This window comes from Cynocephalus volans, chromosome 5 (assembly GCF_027409185.1).
Source record: "Cynocephalus volans isolate mCynVol1 chromosome 5, mCynVol1.pri, whole genome shotgun sequence".
Classification (NCBI taxonomy): Eukaryota; Metazoa; Chordata; class Mammalia; order Dermoptera; family Cynocephalidae; genus Cynocephalus; species Cynocephalus volans.
Window position 1 is genome coordinate 45,038,620 of NC_084464.1, and position 10,511 is coordinate 45,049,130.

The following is a 10,511-nucleotide window of genomic DNA, read 5'->3' on the forward strand; positions in this document are numbered from 1 at the left end:
CCATTGTGCACACAATAAGCACAAAATAGCCACTGGCCTGGTCTTCCACTCCAGCACCAAATCCCTTCCCCCTTCCCTTTAAGAGAAGCCTCCTGACTTAAACAGAAACCCTTTTGCTTCTGCAATGGTGCAGTTTTCCACCCTGATCGGATAGTATCCACATTAGCATAATGCCCCTCCTTGATGGTATCAGCTGGTCATTGGTGCCCTATATAAGCTCTACCACCCCCACACCTGGTGCTGTCCCCCATTTTGAGGACAGCCCCGGGCTGCCCACCACTTTGAGCACAGCCCGGAAAATTCTTTTCCTTTAATAAAGCTTGAACAGTACCCGGCATCTCCGCTCACCTTCTTTCAAAAGAGGCGGTGGAAGAAAAGGAGAAAGCAGCTATCTGACTGCAATCAGAAAGTCCATAGGTTCAGTGTCCTGCTACAGAAGTAAAATAATGACAGATTGGAGTAAGTGATATGAAGAAAATAAACAGGGTGACACAGAGTCAGAGATAGAAAGTGGTGAGAGATTTAATTACTTGACAGAGTGGCCTGGAAAGGGCTTCCTAGGGGACGAGAAGTAGCAGGATGCACCAGCATTTCAGGAAGAGGGAGCAGCTAGTGCAAGGTACTGAGGCACGAAAGACCTTGTCGTGTTCTTGGGCAATGTCTCTCTTTCTTTCTTCTTCTTCTTCTTTAACCACAATTCACGGGGTAAAAACCTCATTGTACTCTGCAATACACACATCTAAAACAAAAATTTCCTGAAATACTCCTTTTATATAAAATGCTAAAATACTCTCGCATTTTCTTTAACATCAGGTTAATTGAGATATAATTTACATACAGTAAAATTTACTCTTTTTAGGTCTACAGTTCTATGCACTTTGACAAATGTTCACAATTATGTACATCACCACAATCAAGATTTAGAGCATTTCCATTCCCTGAAAAGTTCCCCCCCACACTTCCTTTGTAGTCAATCCCCTCCCCAAGGCCATAGCTCCTAGCAAGCACTGATCTGATTACACCCCTTACAGATTTTTTGAAATAGTATTTTTCTTGACATGTCTGTCTTGAGGTTTATTGCTTTTAATGATCTTTTCAGAGAACCAGCTTTTGATTTCATTGATTTTTCTCTTTTATTGTTGTTGCCGTTGTTGTTCTCAATTTCATTGATTTCTGCTGTAACCTTTATTTCCTTCCTTGTTTGCTTTGGATTTAATTTGTTCTCCTTTTTTCCAGTTTCTTAAGGTGAAAGATTTAATTACCGATTTGAAACATATCTAATTTAATGTTTACCCCCCTCCCACAACCAGGCACACCATGCCAGTGCCTCAGGGCCTGCCCAGGGACCTGGGGCATACAGAAGGCGACTGGACCCCCCTCCCACAACCAGGCTCACCACACCAGTGCCTTGGGGCCCACCAGGGGACCCAGAGCATGTAGAAGGGGACCATAGCCCCCTCCCACAACCAGGCTCATGATGCCAGCACCTCGGGGCCTGCCCAGGGACCTAGGATAAGGAGTTGGAACTGGACCCACCCTCCCACAATGAGGCATGCTGGGACAGTGCATCAGGGCCCACCCAGGGGCCTGAGGCATGGAGAAGGGGACCAAACCTCCCTCCAACAACCAGACATGCCTTGCCAGTGCCTTGGGTCCTGACCAGGGACCCAGGGAATGTAGAAGGAGACCGGATCCCTCCCAACAACCAGGCACCCCATGCCAGTGCCTCATGTCTGCCCTGGGACCCGGGGCATTGATAAGGGGACCAGACCCCTCTCCCACAGCCAGACACACTGCACCAGTGCCTCAGGACTGGCCTAGGAACCTGGGGTAAGGAGCTGAGGACCAGACCCACCTCCCACAACCAGGCACACTGGGACTGCGCATCAGGGCCCTGCCCCGGGGCCCAAGGCATGGAGAAAGGGAGTGGACTCCCCTCCAACAACCAGGCACACTGTGCCAGTGCCTCGGGGCATGCCTAGGACCCAGGGTAAGGAGCTGGGGACTGGACCCCCCTCCCACAACCAGGCATACCATGCCAGCACCTCGGGACCCACTCAGGGACCCGGGGCATGGAACTGGGAATCGGACACTCTCCACAACCAGGCGCACTGCCAGCACCACGGAGCAGGCCAAAAACATGTGCTCCGTGTGGGTAGCCCACCACAGCCACCATGATAACCATGGCTGCCATGAAGGCAGCTAGATGCCACAACCAGCACACAGATGGTCCACCAGCCACTGGAGTGAGTTGAGACAAGGAGTGTCACCAGCAGAGATAAAGAAAAGAGGAGGATGTCTGTCTCCACAGAGCCCATTTCATAGTGACGGAAGAGACATCTGCTCTATGATAGTATTGGGGGACCTGATCATGCCTCTCAGCATTGGACAGATCATTTGGGTAGCTATCAACAAAGTAACCATTATTCTTTCAGAGGGAGAAAGACATCTAGGGTGATTAGAGGGGGGAGGGGGAGAGAAAGAAGGAGGGGGCGGGATTGGACAAGGGGCATAAAGAATAATTACAATTTGTAACAATATATATGCTAGTAATATTGATTTTATCAGCATATCTCAATGTTGAACCCCCAAAATATGTATAATCAATTTTGATTCAATAAAAGTTAATAATAATAATAATAATAATAATTTAATGTTTAAATTTTCATTTAAGCACCACTTTGTGTCCCACAAATTTTTTATATGTTGTGTTTTCATTTGCATTCAATTCAGAATACTTTCTTAATTTCCCTTTGACTCATGGGTTATTTAGAAGTGTGTTGTTTATTCTTTCTTTCTGTATCATTTTATTTAGAAATATGTTGTTTAATTTGCAAATATTTCAGGGATTTTCCAGATATCTTTCTGTTGTTGATTTCTAATTTAATTCAATTGTGGTCAGAGAACGCACTTTTTATGATTTCAATTATTTTAAATTTGTTGAGGTTCATTTTACGGCCCAGAATATGGTCTATCTTGATGAATACTGTGTGTACCCTTGAAAAGAATGTGTGTTCTCTTCTTGGATGAAGTGATCTATAAGTGTCAATTAGGTCAAATTTGTTGATAGTGTGTTAAGGTCTTCTATATCCTTAACTGATTTTCTATCTACTTGTTCTATTAATTACTGAGACAGGAATGTTGAAATCTCCAATATAATTGTGGATTTATCGATCTTGCTTTCTGTTCTATGAGTTTTACCATGTGTATTTTGAAGTTGTGTTCTACACATGAACATTTGGGACTGTTATGCCTTCCTTGTGAATTGCCTCCTTTATCACTATGTCCTTCTTTATATCTGGTAATATTTCTTATTGTGAAATCTAATTTGTTTGGTATTAATATAGCCCCTCTGCTTTCTTTCGATTAGTGTTGATTAGCATATACTCAACAAAAATATGTTTGTAATGTCTGCCAAAAACATTTACTAAAATGTTCATAGCAGCATCCCTCATAGTAGCTCCAGACAGGAAGCTACCCAAATGTCATCAACAGTAGGATGGACAAATTGTGGCATATTCTCATGATGGAATACTGCAGCAATGAGAATGGGTGAACTACAACTGCACACCTCAACATGGATGCATCTCATTGACATAATGTTGAGAGAGAGAAGTCAGGCACAAAAGAGGTCACACTATGTGATTCCATTTACATAAAATACAAAAGAGCCAACATTATCATGTTACAGTTAGGAAGGGATTTCCATGTAGGTAGTGAGTGGAAGAGGGTATGTGGGGCCACCTGGTAAGGTAATATTCTGGAATATTCTGTTTCTTGATCTGGATGATAGTTACATGGTTGTGTTGTAAAAAAAATCAAGTTGTATACTTAGGTATGTACGCTTTGAATATGCATGTTATACTTCAATCAGCAAATGTTAATGAAGAAGCTGAAAAACAAAAAGTCACATAATTTTATGAGTCTTTTTACAATAAGTAAGAGGTCACTGTTACTTCCATTCCTGTTCAGAGGTCCCAGTGTTTATTTTACTTAACTATTTATTTTGGTAATTTTATATTTAAAAACCTTTTAATCAAAGTTATTCATGAACATAGTTTAAAGATACAAATATTTCTATGAGCCCCATCTTCCCACTTCTCATCCCCCATCAGTCAATATAGCTAATTTTGGTTAGATGGATATTTGTTGTTTACCTGTTATGACCATGCAATCATTACTTACTGTATAATTTCCCATTTTCCCTTGACCTAATAATTGCCTTTTTGTTATTGTTTCTATGTTCTTACCGTTAATTCAACCCCCAACTATCCCTCAGATAAGTATCTCTTCTCAAAGTGTTCAAACACATTAAGTAATTTATCATATCATCTTAATGAAATTCCCGCTTGAAGCCTTTGACCAGCTCCAGTGGGAACTGGCTGCCCTCTGAATAGCTGTGGTCTTTGGGGTCTCCTATCACGGTCTCCCTGGGAATTCTCTTTTGCTCTCTTGTGTTGGATCTTTTGTTTCATTTTTGTCAAGTCTTCTTTTTTTCTTGTGCCCTTGTTATGGTGGAGCACATCCTCTAAAAGTTTGCTGGGAGAAGACGCATGGGAAGTAGATGCCTTGAGATCTTGCATGAGTGAAAATGTATTTATGTTATTCTACACTTAATGACTTGTTTAGTTTGGTATAGAATCCTAGATTGAAAAACACTTCCCTCAGAAATTTGAAGGCGTTGCTCCGTTGTATTCTAGTTTCCAGTGGATGGCATTCTGACTCTTGATCCTTTGTATAAAACCTGTTTTATCCTCTCTAGAAGCTTTTAGGATCTTCTCTTTGTCTTCACTGGTAAAATTTCAAAGTTGATATAGCCCTGGAACAGGTATATTTTCCTTCAGTGTGCTGGGCCCATTTACTCCAGAAACTCAAGTCTATTTCTAGTAAGATTTCCTTAGATTATTTCTTTCGTGATTTCCTTCTAACTGTTTTCTCTCTAGTCTCTCTCTAACTTCCAAAATCAGATATTGGACCTCTTCACTGGTCCCTAATTTTTTAATCCTTTTTTTCCTCTCATTTTCTTTTCACTCTTCTTTCTGGGAGATTTATCAACTTTATCTTCCGAGTTTTCTGGAATGTTTTTCAATTCTGCTGTCATATATTTTTAATTTTCAAGATCTCTGTTTTGTTCTCTTAATGTTATTTTTTAATAGTATTTCATTCTTATTTCATAGATATAATTTCTTAACTCTCTTGAAGAATTAATAATAGATTTTTTGGTAAGTTTTTAAAATTTTATTTATTTTTGATTATGCATATTTATGGGTTACAGAGTTGACTATCAGTATTTGTGTATAGTATGTGATGATCAGATTGTTTGGTGAGGTTTTTTTTCCTCCCTTTTTAGTCTCTGTTTCCTCCAAATTATTGTTTTATTTTTGTTTTGCTCGATCTCTGTATTTCAAGTTAGAGGTTTTTCTTATATTTCTGATGATCTTTGTTTGCTTTTGTTTAAGACCAGGGTATTAAAAAGCTGATTAGAAGCTCTGTTCATTTTGCATTGGGCTCTGCAACTTTAATCTGATTGTCTTAGTTTAAGTTTCCCCCAAGAGACTCCGAGACATATTTAGGGTGGAAGTACCTGTGAAAACACAGGTAAGGGAGTAGAGAAGTGAGACAGGGAAGGGAAGGTAGTGATAATACTAACGACTACTGAGAGTGACCGAGGCTTAGTCCTACAGAGAAACTTTGGGAAAATGGTGAAAACACACACTTCAGAGTTATTGCATGCAAAGGCAAGGGAGCTGAGGTATTTATACATCAAATCCCAACAGTCACTGGTGGAAAGCTGCTCCTGAGGGAAGTGTTAATTCTCTAGCACTTCTGCCTGCCTTGTGCCTGGATAGAGTAACCTTCCCTGGCTTTGGAGAGAGACTTCAGGCAAAGAGCCACGGATATTGGCAGTTGGAAGTCGGCGAGAGCACACTGCAATGGGACTACCCAGGAAATATAGGTGGGGGCAGTGTCGTCTGCTACAGCTAGCTCCCCTCAATATTTTTAGCTCTTTTTTTTTTTTTTTTTTTTTTTTTTTTTGTCTTTGTCAGATTTCCTGGACAATGTCTTGCCTGTCTGACCAAGGCTCCAGACATGTGATCCAGTTGAGTGGTTCCAGTCATTCCCCAGCCATTGGAGCCTCCAAGCTGAGGCTCAAGACACGTGATGAAGAAGCCATCATGGGCATCTTATCCCGCACAGACATCACATGGATCAGAGGTGAGCTGTGCCCTGCTGTAATTCCTGACCCACTGAACAGTGAGAGACAATAAAATAATTGCTGCTTTAAGACACAAAGTTTGGGGGCAGTTTGTTACACAGGAATAGATAACCAAAACTGAACCAGAGGAGGAATTTGGGTTATGGATGTTTGAGGAACTTCCTCTATATACCAGGAAGGTCTGGCAACATTTAGACTTGAAAAGGGCTAAACAGAGAGGAAAACTAAAAGCATATGCTGGCCTGGAAGAAAATAAGCATTTTAGAATTTTTTAATCTCTAAAAAGTATAGGGCTGGCCGGTTAGCTTAACTGATTAGAGCATAACCTTATAACACCAAAGGCACAGGTTCAGATTCCCATACAGGCCAGCCCCCCCCACCGAAAAAAAAAAAAAAAAGTACAAACTGTAAGCATTTAAAAAATATACCCATAGTTATATCCTTCAAAAGCCTAAGTTTAAGGACAAGAGTGAGAAATGCCCCCAACAGTAGCTCCGGATTGGGTGGCTTTTTGATCCATCTCAGCTTGAGCACCTCTAGCACATGGAAAGGGAGCGGGGGCCAGCCTCTCCACTTGTGCTATTTCTTTGGCAAGGCCTTAGATCTGGTCCTTTTAGTTTAAATCCAGATCAGGTAAACTCATTTTTATTCTTGTTTTAAAAAGAAACTCCTACAAGGAAGAAAATACTCATCATTATAGAGTCCACTCCGTACAGAGAAAGGATGGTGAGGTTAGCACTCACAGAAACAGGGTTTGAATCCCACCTCTTTTGTGTGTTATCTTTGCCTCCTTGTAGAAGTTATTCAACCTCTTTCCAGTCTCTGCTCCCTCATCTTTAAAAAGTGAGAATGATAACACCTGCCTTGAAGGATTGCTTTGAGGACAAAATGAGGTAATGTACATAAAAGTACATCTCATATCGCTTAGTATATGGCTGAGACACAGAAAAGTCTTGGCTATATTTTCCTGCATTGGGAGGTTGTTGGAGCCAGAGTGATGATTCAAAGAAGTCAGAGGAGGAGCCAGCAGGCTGGACAGCTTAGCAGAAGTTTGGTTGGGTTACCATTATCCTCTCTTCCATCCCTATTGCCATTGATTTAGAACCTGGAGAGATAGGTTTTGAAAATATTAACCTATTATCCTCTATTTCCTATAGCCCCTGTTACCCTCTCCTACCCTTATCACAAAAACCAAGGGTTCTGGCTTCATTATCTAAAGAAAAAGAATGACCGTAGAACATCAATTATAAATGAGTCAAATTTTTTACTTTGGAGTTTCAAAAGCCAAATACTCATGGCATAAAATAACAGCTTTGGAAGAATAATTGGAGAGTTCATTTGTCTCAGCACTCTCACATATACGCAAATGCACACACTCTCATGCACACACACACAGACACACACACACACACACACACACGTGCATGCACATACTCAAAGGAGTAGATAAGAATTCTCCAGACTTTGGGTAGGGAAGTCAGGGAAAGTAGGAAGCTGGGATGGATAATTTATGGAGAAACTGTTAATGTGCTTTTTCCTTTTACTCTTTTCTTTTTTGCCTTCAGTAAGTAAGTGAATTCCTCCTTATTTGGTTGTGACATCAATCTGCTTGTAAAGAGGTTAGGATTGTTTCAGAAGATATATAAAGAGAAGGAAAGAGCTAATACGCATCTATTAAAATTCAAAATAGGATTTTGCAGCAAGACAAAGGGCTCGAGAACTGGACTCTGTGAGAGAGAAATAATTTTCTGCATTCATTTAGCTCCCATTTAACATAATCAGGAGAATCTAGATTCAAGTTTCTACCAAAAGAGGAGGTAATTTAATCCTCCTCTTTGATATCCTATCTGTCCATAATGAGGACGACACCTACCTCAAAGGGTTGCTTCCAAAAGGAGCCCTTGTCTTCTTAAGTGGCAACTAAAGTCAAGAAGCCAAAGATATGATATGAAAGAAATAAAAGAGAAGCCCACCCCCCTTCTTGTTTCAGGGACTGAAGAAGAGGAAGGCAGGGAGGTGAGTGTGAGACAGGAATCATAGGGGTTTAACTTGGAATTGGGGAAATAGCCTCAGAAACAACCAGAATATAAGAGAAATAACTGAAACTGGTACAAACTTGTACCAGTATAGATAAGTGGGCAAATCAGGTTGAAATGGCATGGAGATGGGGTCTAGTTTGCACTTCAGTTTTTCCCAGTGATGGGTATTGAGTTGAGAGCCATGGGACACGGTGTGGCAGAAAGATGGTGACCTGGCAGAAGAGGCATGTGTTTGTACAGCTGGGTGAGGGGTTGAGTGGGGGATATGGCAGAAATTCAGGAGGCCCACTGGGATATCCAGAGCCATGGGGAAGTTGAGTCAGCCAGAGAACACTAACAAGATCAGACAAAACCAAGAGATCCGTGACACACTCTAATGTTGACTTTATTTATTTATTTTTTTGAAAAAGATGACCGGTAAGGGGATCTTAACCCTTGACTTGGTGTTGTCAGCACCACGCTCACCCAGTGAGCAAACCGCCATCCCTATATGGGATCCGAACTTGTGGCCTTGGTGTTATCAGCACCACACTCTCCCAAGTGAGCCACAGGCCTGCCCAATCTAATGTTGACTTTAGCTGAAGGCCTGCAGGATGAATATGACCAAGAGCATACTGACCCATAAACCAGAGAAGCCAAAGGACACACTGAGTATATGAGGACCCCAGCTCTCTTCCTATATCTGTCCCCCAGAAGATTGTTTAAGCCACTTCTATTTATTTTCATGCTCATGAGTCTACAAGTTAGTTGTGGCTTGGCTGATCCAGGCTGGGCTCTACAGAGCTTGGTGGGACTGCAGGCTTCTGATTGTATTCAGTTATGGACCAGGATCTTTATTCTGGGGCCCAGGCTGAAGGGGCACTGGACATCTAGAATTTGCTTTTCTCTTATCAGATCGTAGGAGTACAAGAGGCCAGGCCAAATTACAAAAGCACATTTAAAGCATCTGCTTACTACATGTCCTCTGACATTTTATTGGCCCAAGCAAGTTGCACAGCAAAGGGCATGGATGTATACTTAAATAATGAGGGAGAAAAGAATTGGGAATGACAGTTCAAACCACCAAAGGACCACTGTCCCGTGCCTGCCCCTCAAGCAGTAGTACCCCCATATCAATCTGGGAATTCCAAGATCAGTCAGTGTTTCCCATGTGACAAGAGTATCAGTGGAGAGTCGCAGAGGGCCCCCAAATCCAGCACATCAAGGATGATGGAGCAGGATGAGAGAGCGTGGGTCTTTTTTATGTTTTTTGTTTTTTAAAAAAAAAATTTTATTGAATCATAATTGATTATACATATTTTGGGGGTTCAATGTTGACATATGTTGATCAAATCAATATTACTAGCATATATATTCTTACAAATCCTACTTATTTTTTATGCCCCTTTTCCAATCTCTCCCCATACCCCTCTCCCTCACCCCTCACCCCTCTAATTACTCTAGATTTCTTCTCTCCCTCTGAAAGAATAATGGTTACTCTGTTGATTTGTTGCCTAGATGATCTGTCCAATGCTGAGAGGTATGTTCAGGTCCCCCAATATTATCGTAGACCAGATGTTTCTTCTGTCATTTTGGAATGAGCTTTGTGGAGAGAGACATCCTTTTCTTTTCCTTGGTCTCTGCTGGTGACTCTCCTTGTGTCAATGCCCTCCAGTGGCTGGTGGACCATCTGCACAGTGGTTGTGCATCTAGCCACTTTTGCAGCAGCCATGGTTATTGTGGTAGCTGTGGTGGGACACGCACATGGAGGTGATGTTTTTGGCACACTCCTTACCTAGTTGGTGGTGGCGACAGTGGTGTGCCTGGTTGTGGGAGGGGGGTCTGGTCCCCGGATCCATACCTCAGGACCCTGGGTTGGGCAGGTGGTGCTGGAGAGCCTGGGTCTTGGATGAGATAGTTAAAGTACTTTACCAGCTGTCTACCTCCAGACATTTTTGTAGTATGAAACAATTAAATGTATTTATTGTTAGCTGGTTTTTTTTGTTGTTTGCATCTGAATGTATCCTAAACTACGGGACTTTTATTAGCCGTATTTTTCCATGACTCCCAGAGAAGTAAGTGCTGGAGGTTAAATTTGAAGCCAGACTTTGTCTCCAGAGGACATACTTATACTATACCTACTATGATATCCTGCCTTTCAAGTAGTGTGAGGCTAAAGTCTCTTATGTACTTGCCACCTGATTCAAAGGATAATGCAGTTAAATGTTCCCATAGGGAAAAAGTGAAAGGTCTGGATGTGGCAGTAAAAAATGTCA